Source organism: Macrotis lagotis, chromosome 7 (assembly GCF_037893015.1).
Source record: "Macrotis lagotis isolate mMagLag1 chromosome 7, bilby.v1.9.chrom.fasta, whole genome shotgun sequence".
Lineage (NCBI taxonomy): Eukaryota > Metazoa > Chordata > Mammalia > Peramelemorphia > Peramelidae > Macrotis > Macrotis lagotis.
In genome coordinates, this window is record NC_133664.1 from 135,938,836 (window position 1) to 135,953,765 (window position 14,930).

Consider the following 14,930-nt stretch of genomic DNA (forward strand, 5'->3'; position numbering starts at 1 on the left):
AAAATAAGTCTCCAGGTCCCAATGGATTTACAAGTGAATTCTACCAAACATTTAAGGAACAATTAATTCCTGTCCTACATAAGCTATTTTAAAAATAACAGAAGGAGGAGTTCTGCCAAATTCTTTTTAATGACACCAATATGGTGCTGATACCTAAACCAGGAAGAACCAAAAACAGACAAGGAAAATTATAGATCAATCTCCCTAATGAATATTGATGCAAAAAGCTTAAATAAAATTTTAGCAAAGAGATTACAGCAAGTTATTACTAGAATAATACACCATGATCAGGTAGGATTTACACCAGGTATTCAAGGATAGTTCAATATTAAGAAAATATTCAAAATAATTGAACATATCAATAGCAAAATCAACAGAAATCGTATAATTATTTCAATAGAAGCTGAAAAAGTCTTTGATATAATACAACATCCATTCCTATTTAAAAACACTAGAAAGTAAAGGAATAATGGAGTTTCCCTTAAAATATTAAACCTTATCTATCTGAAACATTAACAAATTTTATATAAAATAGGAATAAACTAGGAGCATTTCCAATAAGATCAAGAGTGAAACAAGGATGCCAATTATCATCATTATTATTCAAAATATAGTATTAGAAATATTAATTTTAGCAATAAAAGAAGAAAAAGAAATTGAAGGAATCAGAATTGGCAATGAAGAAGCAAAGCTTTCTAGTGTTCACAGATGATATGATGCTATACTTAGAGAACCTAAGAAAATCATGTTAAAAAAACTCATTGAAACAATTAACAAATTCAGCAAAGTAGCAGGCTATAAAATAAATCCAAATAAATTATTTCTATATATACACACCCACATTTCTATAAACCCAAATAAATATTTCTATATATGAACAACAAAGCCCAAGAGAAAGAGATAGAAAAAAAATCCATTTAAAGTAAATGCAGACAATATTAAAAACCTGGAATTCTACTTCCCAAGGCAAAACTAGAAACTATATGAGCACAATTACAAAGCACTTCTCACACAAATAAAGTCAGAACAGATCTAAACAATTGGAAAAATATCAATTGCTCATGTTTAGATACAGCTATTATAAAAAAAAATGACAATTCTACCCAAATTAAATTATTTATTCAGTGCCATACCAATCAAACTAGCAAATAACTATTTTACCAAGCTGGAAAAAATAGTGCCAAAATTCATCTAAGAACAAAAGATCAAGAATATCAAGGGAACTGATGGAAAAATGTAAAGGAAGGTGGCCTAGCTCTACCACATCTAAAACTATACTATAAAGCGACAGTCATTAAAACTGCCTGGTACTGATTAAGAAATAGAGTAATGGATCAGTGGATTAGGATAGATTCAAAAGAAACAGTAGAAAATGAATGCAATTGGGGCGGCTAGGTGGCGCAGTAGATAAAACATCGGCCCTGGAGTCAGGAGTACCTGGGTTCAAATCCGGTCTCAGACATTTAATAATTACCTAGCTGTGTGGCCTTGGGCTTAGCCCCATTTACCTTGCAAAAACCTAAAAAAAAAATGAATGCAATAATCTACTATTTGACAAACCCAGAAATTAGCTCCTGGGATAAGAACTCACTATCTGACAAAAATTGCTTGGAAAATTGGAAAATAGTATGGCAAAAAATAAGGTCAAAAATGGATACAGGATTTAGACCTAAAGTGTGATACCATAGATCAATTAGAATAGAAATAGAAATAGACACCAATAGAATAGAATAGAAACCAATAGATCAAGAAATACCCTGTCAATCAATGGAAAGGGGAAAAATTTATGACCGAGCAAGAAATGAATACATTAAAAATTACAATTTTGACTATATTAAATTAAAAAGCTTTTTGCACTAATAAAACCAATGCTGCTGAAATTACAAGGAAAACAGAAAACTGGAAAACAGTTTTCATAGCTAAGGGTTCTGATAAAGGCATCTTTTCTGAAATATAGAGAGAATTACAGGTAGATAAAGCACTGACCTTGGAGTTTGAATCTGACCCCAGACACTTAACACTAACTAGTTCTGTGACCTTGGGCCTCCAGGATAATATCCAGTCATCCTGATTCATATCTGCCCACTGTATTTGGAGGGAAAAGTGAGGCTGATGACTTAGCACAGCACTCTCTGGCTCAAATCCAAATCATATGCTTGTCATGACATCTCCCTGATGTCATGGTCTTCTTCGAAAATGAAGAGCATATATTACATCACTATTATTAGAGAAATGCATTAAATTTATAAGGTTGGAAGTCATTTCCCAAATGGTAAATGATCATAGGATATGAACAGACGTTTTTCAAATGAGTAAATTAAAGCTATACATACATACATATATATATATATATATATAATCATATAAAAATACTTCAAATCATTACTGATTAGAGAAATGCATATTAAAACAACTATGAGGTATCACCCCTTACCTATCAAATTGGCTAAGATGGGAAAAAAAGGAGGGGAAATTATCAATGTTGGAGAGATTTTGGGAGAATTGGGACATTAATGCAATTGATCCAACCATTCTGGAGAGCAATACAGAACTATGCCCAAAGAGCAATAAAACTGACCTATAACCAGAAGAAATCATACAAAATGGGAGGAATTCCACATGTCCCAAAATATTCACAGTAGCTCTTTTTTGTAGTGACAAAGAATTGGAAATTGAGGGGATGCCCTTCATTTGGGGAATGGTTGAACACATTATGGTATATGAATGTTATGGAATAATATAATTCTTTAAGAAACCATAAATGGTAAACTCTAGAGAAGCAAGGAATGATTTACAGGATCCAATGCTGAGCAAAGGGAGCAGAAGCAAGAGAACATTGTACACATTAACAACAACATTGTGAGATGTTAGCAGCTCCTCTCAGCAGTTCACAGAGCTAAGACAACCCTATTAGACTGGATATGGACTACATTATCCCCATTCAGGGGAAGGAAGAAAAACAAAACAAAACAAAACAAAACCCTTCAGAATCTGAATGAACACTACATTCACTTTTTAAAAATTTCTCTTCTGTATTTTTTTCTGTCTCATGGTTTTCTTTCTTTTCCCTTAATCCTAATTCCTCTAACCTAAAATGAATTATCTGTAAATGTGTGAAACACAAATATGTATGTACAATATTCACCTGACTGTTCACTGCTGAGGAAGGAGGGATGGGAAGGGAAGGTGGAAGGAAATAATGTAAATTAAAAATATGCATATACATGTGAATAAATGTTGAAAAACTTTCATAACATGGAACTGGAAAAATAAAATATCAATTAAAATGACTGTTGAAAATTACTGTGACAAGTAGTTGGAAAAATAAATAGAAAAAATTGACAAAATAACAAATCAAGTTCTTTTAAGAATTGCAATCTGTTTTATAACAATATGATTATCTATTCTTCCCTTATAGTAAATTCTTTCAGTCTACCTTGTATGAAAGCATAGATCTTATATAGGCTTTGGCGGTGAGGAATTTATGTGAGTCTTAGCTGTTGCTGTATTTTTCAGAACCATTTTTAAAAAGTAAAGTGTAGGTATCTGACCTTTTCAATTCTTTTGGAATCTTTCTCTCTTTTAGATAACTTGAAAACAGAATCTCTCAGTTCCTTCAAAAGTTTGTTTAATCACAAAAATTTATCATTATGGATTTCTTCTTTATATGCTTGGTCAAACCTAACTTTTCTTTCAATTTTATCTGTTCCATTCTATTGCCATTTGTTCACATTGAAAATACATTATAGGAATGTAGATTCCAAGACTTTGGACCAAGATGGTGGAGAGAAGACAGGCACTGTGATAAGTGCTCCTCTTTCCCCTCAGAAACAACATGAGAAAAACCTCTCAACAGAAATTCGATCAATATAACCCAGAAAGAGAATGTAGGAAAGAACACCTACCAAGAAGGTCTGTCTCAGGGGACCCTGGGTGGACCAGGAGAGGAGAGCAGAGGATTAACCCAGAACAGCAGCTGGGGGAAGCCAAAGGGCCAGCCTCACCTATAGGAACTTCAGTGAATAGCAAGTACATGCTCAAACTTTAGCTGTGCAGTCTTTGGTCCAGGGAAGAGTAGCTACAGGAGGGTGAGTTGTAGCACAGAGCACGCCTCTAGAACAACCAGCTTGGCCAGAGACCTGAGCTCCATACTTCCAGTAGAGCCCTTTGCCCAGAACAAAGAATAAACAACTCTCACCACCCCCTCAGGGCAACAGAGTTCACTCAATGGAAAGAGATTAACTCCCTCCCCTGGGGCCCAGCCCAGTGTTCAAGGTCAATTCAAACCCTGCTGCTGGGGACCTGAAACACTCCAGAGAAAGCCACCAGAACCCCCTACTGGCTGGCCCTTGGAATTACTAAGCCAACTGAACAAAGCCTCTAGTATCTTCAACAGCAAACCTCTGAGAGCCAGCTCCCCACCCCAACACAAGATCATAGAAAGATGAAAACAGGCCAGAGGAAAGGGGGCTCATGGAGAAATACTTAGAAGAAACAGATTGTAACCCAGAGAGATCTAGCACTTCTGATGAGAATGTGAATTGGTCTCCAGCCCAGAAAGACTTCCTTGAAGAAATCAGGAAGGAGTTTAAAAATCAATTGGAAAAATTGGGGAAAGAAACTCAAGAGAAAATTAACATGTTGCAAGACAAAATTAACATCTTGCAACAAGAAAACAAATCCTTGGAAAATACAATTGGACAAATGCAAAATGAGACTAACTCTCTTAGGTCTTCAATTGGGAAAATGCAAAAAGAAAATGATTCTCTCAAAACTACAACTGGGAAAATGGAAAATTCCTTCAAAAATAGAATTGACAAACTGGAAAAGGAGTTGCAAAAGATAAATGAAGAAAAATCTTCTACTCTAAAAAAAAATAATGGAATAGGCAGAAACTAATGACTTCATGAGAAAACAAGATTGTGTTAAAACCAAAAGATCGAAAAAAATAGAAGAAAGTGTAAAATACCTCATCAGCAAAACCACTGACCTTGAGAACAGATCAAGACAGGAGAATCTGAGAATTATAGGCCTTCCTGAAAACATTGAAGAGATTAAAAAGCATGGACTTAATATTATAGGATTTAATGATGGAAAAATGCCCTGATATCATAGAACCAAAGGGTAAAATAGTTTATGGATTTCTTCTTTAGATGCTTGGTCAGACCTAACTTTTCTTTAAAAGACTCCTCCTCTGGAAAGAGATCCTAAAAGGAAAATACCAAGAAATGTTATAGCCAAATTGCAGAACTATCAGAAAAAAGAAAAATTCCTACAAGCAGCCAAAAAGAAAAAATTTAAATACCAAGGAGCCACAATAAGGATTATGCAGGACCTGGCCCCAGCAACATTAAAGGATCAAAGGACCCAGAATGACATATTTCAAAGAGCAAGGGAGCAGCCAAAAATTCACTACCCAGAAAAGCTGAGTTTTCCCTTCCATGGAAAAAGATGGACATTTAATGAAATAGGAGACTTCCAAGATTTCATGATGAAAAGACCAGATCTAAATAGAAATTTGGACATCAAACAGGAGGCTCAAGAGACACATGGAAAGGTTTTTTAAAAAAACTGCTATGCAACAAGATGAAACTGGCTATATACCCACTTGGGAGAAAGAGTATCCTAACCCTTGAGAATTGTAACTCTATTAGAGAGAATATACATAGCCAGAAGTGATGGACACTCATAACTTTTCTGTGACTCAGATAGAAGGATTTAAAAACAGTACCTCCTTAAAAAATGGGTCAGTAAGGAGAAGGGAGGATGGAGGGAGACTGAATGGGGTAAATCTCATTATATTAAGAGGTGCAAAAGACCTAATGTAATTGAGGAGAAGAAGGGTGGAGATGAGAACCACCTGAATCTTAATCACATCAGACTTGGCTTAACTTTAACTTAGACACATTTAGTTAAGTTAAGAAACTTATCTTACCTTTCAAGCATTAAAAGGGGAAAATGGGGGGGGGGGAGGATGAGAAAAAGGGAAACTAACAGAAGGAAGGGAAGAAGTGGAAAAAGGGAAAGGAGATAGAAAGGGGAGGGGGGTTGATATAAGAGGGCAAATACACTGAAGGTGGCAGTATTCAAAAACAAAACACTGGGGAATATGGATAAATGGAAAAAAGGGGGAAAAATTCAAACAAAAAGAAAATAGCATGGAGGGAAATAAAGAGTTAGTAATTATAACTTTGAATGTGAATAGGGATAATCTCTCCCTTAAAACATAAGTGGATGGCAAAGTAGATTTCTAGAATTCTAGAATATGCTGCTTATGAGTAACTCATTTGAAACAGAGATCCATAGAGAGCAAAGGTAAAAGGTTGGAGCAAAATATATTTTGCTTCAGCTGAAGTGAAAAAAGCAGGGGTAGCAATCCTTATCTCAGACAAAGCAGCTGCAAAAAGAGATAGCATTAAAAGAGATAAGGAAGGAAACTATGGTACCTCCTAAAAGGTACCATAGACAATAAAGTGATTTCAATGCTAAATATGTACACACCCAATGGGACAGCATCCAGATTCTTAGAGAAGTTGAAAGAGCTACAGGAAGACACAGACAGGAAAACTCTACTAGTGGGAGACCTCAACCTCCTGCTCTCAGATCTAGATAAATTGAATCACAAAATAAACAAGAAAGAAGATAAGGAGGTAAAAAGATTGTTAGAAAAACTAGATCTGGTAGACTTATGGAGGAAACTGAATGGGGATAGAAAGGAATATACCTTTTTCTCTACAGTACATGGCACTTACACAAAAAATGACTACATACTAGAGCATAAAAACCTAATAATCCATTGCAGAAAGCCAGAAATAGTGAATACATCTTTCTCAGATCACAATGCAATAAAAGTCATATGCAATACTGGTCCAAGGAGATATAGACCCAGAACCAACAGGAAACTGAATAACCTCATTTTAAAGAATGAGTAAACCAACAAACAAATTATAGAAAGAATTGATCATTTTATCCTAGATAATGACAATAATGAAACAACATACCAAAACCTATGGGATTCACACAAAGTGGTTCTCAGGAGATATATTATATCTTTAAATGCTTACATGAATAAATTAGAGAAAGAGGAAATCAATGAACTAAACATGCAACTAAAAAAATTAGAGAAAGGACAAATATAAATCCCCAATTAAATACCAAATTAGAAATTCCAAAAATTAAAGGAGAAATTAATAAAATAGGAAGCAAAAAACTATTGAATTAATAAATAAAGCCAAAAGTTGGTTTTATGAAAAAAACAATAAAATTGACAAACCTCTGGTCAATTTGATTAAAAAAGAAAGAAGAAAACCAAATTGCTAGTATCATAAATGAAAAAGGTGAACTCACCAAGAATGAGGAGGAAAATAAAGTAATAGTTCAAAATTATTTGCCCAATTCTATGCCAATAAATTTGACAATCTAAGTGAAATGGATTAATATTTACAAAAATATAAGTTGTCCAGGTTAAATGAAGAGGAGATTAAATACCTAAAACAACTCTATCTCAGAAAAAGAAATTCGACAAGCCATCATTGAACTCCCTGAGAAAAAATCTCCAGGGCCTGATGGATTCACAAGTGAATTCTACCAAACATTTAAGGATCAATTGGTTCCAATTCTATATAAACTCTTTGGAAAAATAGGGAAAGATGGAACTCTGCCTAACTCTTTCTATGAACACAAAATTGTGCTGATACCTAAAACAGGAAGAGTTAAAACAGAGAAAGAAAATTATAGACCCATCTCCATAATGAATAATAGAGGCAAAAGTCTTAAATAAAAATCTTAGCAAATGATTACAAGTTATCAATGGGATAATACATTAGGATTGAGTACGATTTATCCCAGGAATGCAGGGTTTATTCAATATTAGGAAATCTGCTAGTATACTCAATTATAACAAAAACAAACCTATCAGAAATTATATGATCATATCAAGCTTTTGACAAAATACAGCACCCATTACTACTAAAAACACCAGAGAGTGAAGGAATAAATGGGCTGTTCCTTAGAATAATTAGCAGTATCTGTCTGAAACCAGCAAAAAATATTATATTCATTGGGGAGAGGCTAGAGGCCTTCCCAGTAAGATCAGGGGTGAAACAAGGATGCCCATTATCACCACTACTATTCAATATCATGTTAGAAATGTTAGCTTCAGCAATTAGAGATGAAAAAGAAATTGAAGGAATTGGAATTGGGAAGGAAGAGACAAAACTCTCACTCTTTGCGGATGACATAATGGTATGCTGAGAGAATTCCCAAGAAATCATCTAAAAAACTACTAAAAATAATTAACAACTTTAGCAAAGTTGCAGGTTATAAAATAAACCCTTATAAATACTCAACTTTTCTATATATGTATAGCAAGATACAGCAGAAAGAGCTAGAGAAATCCCATTCAAAGTAACCTCAGACAACATAAAATACCTGGGAGTCTATTTGCCAAGACAGACTCAGAAACGTTTTGAAAACAATTATGAAACATTTCTCACACAAATTAAATCAGTTTTAAATAACTGGGCAAATATCAACTGTTCATGGATAGGTACAGCTAATATAATAAAAATGACAATTCTACCAAAACTAAACTACCTGTTTAATGCCCTAAAAATCAAAATTCCAAAAAATTATTTTAAAGAATTAGAAAAAGTTTTAAGTAAATTCATACAGAGAAATAAAAAGTCAAGAATTGCCAGGAATTTAATGAAGAAAAATGCAAAAGAAGGGGGCTTAGCCCTACCTGTTCTAAAATTATATTACTAATCATCAGTCATCAAAACTGTCTGGTATTGGCTAAGAAATAGAGTGGTGGGGGTGGCTAGGTGGCATAGTGGATAAAGCACCGGCCCTGGAGTCAGAAGTACCTGGGTTCAAATATAGTCTCAGACACTTAATAATTACCTAGCTGTGTGGCCTTGGGCAAACCACTTAACCCCATTTGCCTTGCAAAAACCTAAAAAAAAAAAAAAAGAAAGAAAGAAAGAAATAGAGTGGTGGACCAGAGGAATAGAATAGGAGCAACAGCAGGAAATGATTGTAGTAATCTGCTGTTTGATAAACCCAAAGAGTCCAGCTATTGGGATAAAAATTATCTCTTTGATAAAAACTGGTGAGAAAATTAGAAGTTAGTATGGAAGAAACTTAGATTAGACCAACTCCTCACACACTTTACCAAGATAAGATCCAAATGGTTACAAGATTTAGACATAAAAAAAGTAATACCATAAGCAAATTGGAAGATCAAGGACTAGTTTACCTGTCAGATCTATGGAAAGGGGAGCAATTTATGACTAAGGAAGAGATGGATAACATCACTAAAAACAAACAAGATTATTTCAATTTCATTCATTTTTTTTTTATTAAAGATGTTTTGTGATTTTAATGAGGTTCGGATTCATTCCTATAAATGACACTCTCACACAGTTGAAAATGAAAGTATTTTAATCATGCAAGGAATAGATTGCTTACAATAATATTCAATACAGCAAATATATATATATATATATATATATATATATATATATATATATGAAAGGATTATTAATACTATAACAAAAGTAGAAGAGAAAGATAGAGAAAACAACACCAGTGTTCGGGGGAGAGTCCCGAATGGGAGAGTCCCAGGCAGAAGAAGAAAAAGATAAAGAAAACATCATCAATTTGGGGGATCACCAACTCTTAATCGCCTTGGCTGGAGAATTCCGAATCAAAAGCCATTGAGTCCTGAATGGGAGAGCCACAGGCAGAACATCTTCTCCATGGGTGGGATTCCTTTTTTTCTTCTTCTTCTTCTAATGAATGATTGGAATCCTAGGATATTTATTAGGGGAGAATAAAGAAGACTTGTTGCCAATTCAATTGGAAGGGATCCCAGAGTTCTTATCATGAGCATAGGAAATCAGTAAGTGTTATGACGTTAGGAAGATGTCATATGGGGCCACAAGATACAACATAATTAACTTCAGCACTGTGAGAATAGCCAGTTTTTTTCAATACTGTTTATGTTCCAAGGAATGGCTAGTTCCTGGAACTCTAAGAACATGGTCAAATCACATAGGACTTGTTCCAGGGGGTGATTTCATGAGGAGGGCATGTTCTCATACAGGCTCGAGAGAACTTACTCATATAAGAATCTAATTTTCTTATTCAAGATATTATTTGAGTTTTACAATTTTCTCCCCATCTTACTGCACTCCACTCACCCACCCCCCCACAGAAAGCAATCTGTCAGTCTTTACTTTGTTTCCATGTTGTACACTGATCCAGCCTGAGTGTGATGAGAGAGAAATCATATCCTTAAGGAAGAGACAAGAAGTCTAAGAGGTAACAAGATCAGACAATAAGATATCTCGGTTTTTTCCCTAAATTAAAGGGAATAGTCCTTGAATTTTGTTCAAACTCCATGGCTCTTTATCTGGATACAGATGGCACTCTCCTTTGCAGACAGCCCAAAATTGTTCCTGATTGCTGCATTGATGGAATAAGCGAGTCCTTCAAGGTTGAACATCACCCCCATGTTGCTGTTAGGGTATACAGTGTTTTTCTGGTTCTGCTCATCTAAATCAGCATCAGTTCCTGCAAATCCCTCCAGGCTTCCCCTGAATTCCCATCCCTCCTGGTTTCTAATTAGATTACATTAAATTAAAAAGCTTTTGCACAGATAAAATCACCGTAACCAAGCTCAAAAGAAATGCAGTAAATTGGGAAACAATCTTTACAACTAATGATTCTCACAAAGGATTCATTTCTAAAATATACAGAGAATTGAGTCATATTTAAAAAAAAAAGCCATTCCCCAATTGACAAATGGTCAAAGAATATGCAAAAGCAATTTACAGATGAGATCAAAGCAATCCATAGCCATATGTAAAATTGCTCTAAATCATTAATTATTAGAGAGAAGCAAATTAAAGCTTCTCTGAGGTACCACCTCACACCTCTCAGACTGGACAATATGACCAGAAAGGATAATGATCATTGTTGGAAGGGATATGGGAAATCTGGGACATTGTTGGTGGAGCTGTGAACTCATCCAAACTTTCTGGAAAGAAATTTGGAACTATGCCCAAAGGGGAACAAAAATGAGCATCCTTTGATCCAGCAAAACCACTACTGGGTCTGTACCCTGAAGAGATAATGAAAAAGTGTAAAAATATCACTTGTACAAGAATATTCATAGCAGCCCTGTTTGTGGTGGCAAAGAATTGGAAATCAAGTAAATGTCCTTCAGTCAGGGAATGGCTTAGCAAACTGTTGTATATGTATGTCATGGAACACTGTTGTTCTATTAGAAACCAGGAGGGATGGGAATTCAGGGAAGCCTGGAGGGATTTGTATGAACTGATGCTGAGTGAGATGAGCAGAACCAGAAAAACACTGTATACCCTAACAGCTACATGGGGGTGATGTTCAACCTTGATGGACTTGCTTGTTCCATCAGTGCAACAACCAGGGACAATTTTGGACTGTCTGCAATGGAGAATACCATCTATATCTAGATAAAGAGCCATGGAGTTTGAACAAAGTTCAAGGAATATTCCCTTTAATTTAGGGGAAAAAAACAGATATCTTATTGCCTGATCTTGTTATCTCTTATACTTTTTGTTTCTTCCTTAAGGATGTGATTTCTCTCTCATCACACTCAATTTGGATCAATGTACAACATGGAAACAAAATAAAGACTGACAGATTGCTTTCCATGGCCCGGGGGGGGGGGGGGGGAGGAAGAGTGGGAGAAAAAATGTAAAACTCAAATAAAATTTTTAAAAATAAAACAAAACAAAACTCAAATAAAATTTTTAAAAACAAAACAAAAAAACCAAAACAAAAATACTGAGTGGATCAAGGAAAAAATTATAGAAAGAATTATTTCATCCCAAATAATGACATTAATGAAACAAGATACCAAAACCTATGGATACACTTGAGGTGGCTGTCAGGGGAGATATTATATCTTTAAATGTTTACATGAATAAATTAGAGAAAGAAGAAATCAATGAACTAACTATGCAACTAAAAAAATTAGAGAAAGAATAAATTAAACCCCCCCCCAATTAAATATCAAATTAGAAATTCTTAAAATTAAAGGTGAAATTAATAAAATAGAAAGCAAGAAAACTATTGAACTAATAAATAAAACCAAGAGCTGGTTTTATGAAAAAACCAATAGAAATGATAAACCTCTGGTCAATTTGATTAAAAAAAGAAAGAAGAAAACCAAATTGCTAGTATCATAAATGAAGAAGGTGAACTCACCACCAATGAGGAGGAAATAATTTGGGATTATTTTGTCCAACTATATGTCAATAAATTTGATAATCTAAGTGAAATCAATGAATATTTACAAAAATATAACTTGCCCAGATTAAATGAAGAGGAAATTAAAAACCTAAATAATCCTATCTCAGAAAAAGAAATTCAAAAACCATTATTGAACCCACTAAGAAAAAATCTCCAGGGCCAGTTGGATTCACAAGTGAATTCTATCAAACATTTAAGGAACAATTGTTTCTAATTCTATATAAACTCTTTGGAAAAACAGGTGAAGATGGAACTCTGCCTAACTCTATCTATGAAACTAATATGTTGCTGATACGTAAACCAAGAAGATTTAAAACAGAGAAAGAAAATTATAGACCTATAACACTGATGAATATAAATGCAAAAATCTTAAATAAAATCTTAGCAAAACAATTACAACAAATTATCACTAGGACAATACATTATGATCAAGTAGGATTTATCCCAGGAATGTAGGGTTGGTTCAATATTAAGAAAACTATTAGTATAATCAATTATATAAATAACATACCTATCAGAAATAATATGGTCATATCAATAGATGCTGAAAAAGCCTTTGACAAAATACAGCACCCAATCCTATTAAAAATTCTAGAGAGTGTAGGAATAAATGGTTTGTTCCTTAGAATAATAAGCTGTATCCATCTGAAACCATCAATAAGCATTATATGCAATAGAGATAGGATTGAGACATTCCTAATAAGATCAGGGGTGAAACAAGGATGCCCATTATCAGCACTACTATTCAATAACATATTAGAAATGTTAGCCTCAGCAATAAGAGAAGAAAAAGAAATTGAAGGAATTAGAATAAGGAAGGAGGAGACAAAACTCCCACTCTTTGCAGATGACATGATGGTAGAGAATCCCAAAAATCATCTAAAAAACTACTAGAAATATTTAGCAACTTTAGCAAAGTAGCAGGATATAAAATAAACCCTTATAAATCCTCAACATTTCTATATATGACTAGCAAGATACAGCAGAAAGAGCTAGAAAGAGAAATTCCATTCAAAGTAACCTCAGACAACACAAAATACCTGGGAGTCTACCTGCAAAGGCAGACTCAAAAGCTTTTTGAAAACAATTACAAAACACTTCTCACACAAATAAAATCAGATTTAAATGGGCAAACATTAACTGTTCGTGGATAGGTCAAGCTAATATAATAAAAATGACAATTATACCAAAACTAAACTACTTGTTTAGTGCCATGCCAATCAACATTCCAAAACATTACTTTAATGATTTAGAAAAAAGTTGCAAGTAAATTTATATGGAGAAATAAAAAATCAAGAATTTCCAGGAATTCAATGAAAAAAAATACAAAAGAACATGGTTTAGCCTAAAATTATATTTTAAAGCATCAGACATCAAAACTGGCTAGTATTGGCTAAGAAACAGAATCATGGATCAGTGGAATAGACTAGGTGCAATAGAAGGAAATTATTATAGTAATCTGTTGTTTGATTAACCCAAAGAGTCCAGCTTTTGGGATAAAAATTTTCTCTTCGATACAAACTGTTGGGAAAACTGGAAGTTAATATGGAAAAAACTTAGATTAGACCAGTACCTCCCACCCTATAACAAGATAAGATCCAAATGGATACAGGATTTAGACATTAAAAAACAATATTATAAGCAAACTAGAAGATCAAGGAGTAGTTTACCTATCAGAGATATGCAAAGGGAAGCAGTTTATGACCAAGAAAGAGATGGAGAACATCATTAAAAACAAACTAGATGATTTTGACTGCATTAAATTAAAAAACTTTTGCACAGACAAAACCACTGTAATCAAGATCAAATGAAATGTAGTAAACTGGGAAACGATTTTTGCAACTAGTATTCCTGACAGAGGACTTATTTCTAAAATATACAGAGAACTGAGTCAAAGTTTCCAAAAAAACAAGCTGTTCCCCAATTGACAAATGGTCAAAGGATATGCAAAGGCAATTTACAGATGAGGAAATCAAAGCAATCCATAGTCATGTGAAAAACTGCTCCAAATCACTACTTATTAGAGAAATTCAAATTAAAGCATCTCTCAGGTACCACCGCACAAATCTCAGACTGACCAATATGATCAGATAGGAAAATGATCAATGTTGGAAGGGATGTGGGAAATCTGGGACACTAATACATTGTTGGTGGAGCCGTGAACTCATCCAACCTTCCTGGAGAGCAGTTTGGAATTATGCCCAAAGGGCAACAAAAATGTGCATACCCTTTGATCCAGCAATACCACTACTGGGTCTATACCTTGAAGAGATGATGAAAAAAGGTAAAAACATCACTTGAACAAAAATATTTATAGCAGCTCTGTTTGTGGTGGCAAAGTATTGGAAATTAAGTGAATGTCCTTCAATTGAAGAATGACTTAACCAACTGTGGTATATGTATGTCATGGAACATTATTGTTCTATTAGAAATCAGGAGGTATGGGAATTCAGGGAAGCCTAGAAGGATTTGCATGAACTGATGCTGAGTGAGATGAGCAAAACCAGGAAAACATGGTACACCCTAACAGCAACATGGGGGTGAAGATCAACCTTGATGGATTTGTTCATTCCATCAGTGCACAGGGAAAATTTTAGGCTATCTGAATTGGAGAATACCATCTATAT